Source organism: Apis laboriosa, unplaced genomic scaffold (assembly GCF_014066325.1).
Source record: "Apis laboriosa isolate Shangri-la unplaced genomic scaffold, ASM1406632v1 scaffold68_cov148, whole genome shotgun sequence".
NCBI lineage: Eukaryota > Metazoa > Arthropoda > Insecta > Hymenoptera > Apidae > Apis > Apis laboriosa.
The window spans coordinates 2,594,878-2,595,852 of record NW_025224135.1 but is presented as its reverse complement, the minus strand read 5'-3'; the positions used below and the strand labels follow the sequence as shown (position 1 = coordinate 2,595,852).

Sequence of the window (975 nt, the reverse complement as noted above, 5' to 3'; positions counted from 1 at the left end):
TCCACTATCGTCCATTGCGATTTCGTTTTCGCCACGTACGCGGCCGTTTCGCGGCCACGCGGTACGATTCGATCCAATTCGATTCCTCGTTTCGCCGTCCCTTTTTGTCTTTCCGTTATATCGGCCCCCCCGATCGAGCTTTCCCGTTTCCATCGAATGCACGGGACGCCGACCATTGTCGGTTCCGTAAGAAGCGGCAGTCTGTTCGGACTTTCTTTTTTTTTTTTTCTTCTTTTTTTCTTTTTTCTTTTTTTTTTTTTTTTTGTTTCGTCTCTCAATCCCGATCCAGTTAGGAATCCTCGAAACGTGGAGAGACACGGAGTTTGAAAGTTCGTTTCAATTCGGAAAAAATAAATTATCGATCGGTATAAAAGTTACTATAGTACTATAAGCGTTATTAGCCTATTGCTAGTGGACATTGCGCGGAGCCAGGTTGGCCGAGCGGTCTAAGGCGCCAGACTTAAGTTCTGGTTCCCGATTGGGAGCGTGGGTTCGAACCCCACACCTGGCAAAATTTTAAAATTGTTTTGAAAATTTATCGAAACACATTATTTACACTGTGGTTACGATATTATCACGCCTATTTTGTAGTAATTTTTGAAATTAATTAAATTGAAATAAGTATTCGAAATCCATATCCCTGCTTGGATAATACGCCTATATCTTATCTAATTTTTTTACTCTTTCGTTCTCACAATTTTTCATAGAATTATTCGATGAAAATGGCATATATATAAAATTATATCGACTCGAGGCCGATTAATCTTCAATTTTCAGCCATTGATTATCGTTCGAATTTTACACGTATTTCGCGAACACCCTGTATGAACGCCGGGCGACACTTCGATCGTATTGCGGTGCAGCGAGTCACAGCGACGATCTCTCGTCTCGGCCGGGAGACGGATGGGAAGGAGGAGAAGGCGAGGAAGAAAGAAGTAAAGGGAAGAAAGGGGGAAGGCCATATCGGGGAGGAGA

At 42.8% G+C, this 975-nt stretch overlaps 1 non-coding gene across 1 annotated transcript; it reads left to right on the top strand.

Annotated features, from left to right (window-relative positions):
* Positions 1-427: 427 nt before the first annotated feature.
* Positions 428-511, top strand: Trnal-uaa. Its single transcript has one exon. It is a non-coding gene; the product is annotated as a tRNA-Leu (tRNA).
* Positions 512-975: the final 464 nt, after the last annotated feature.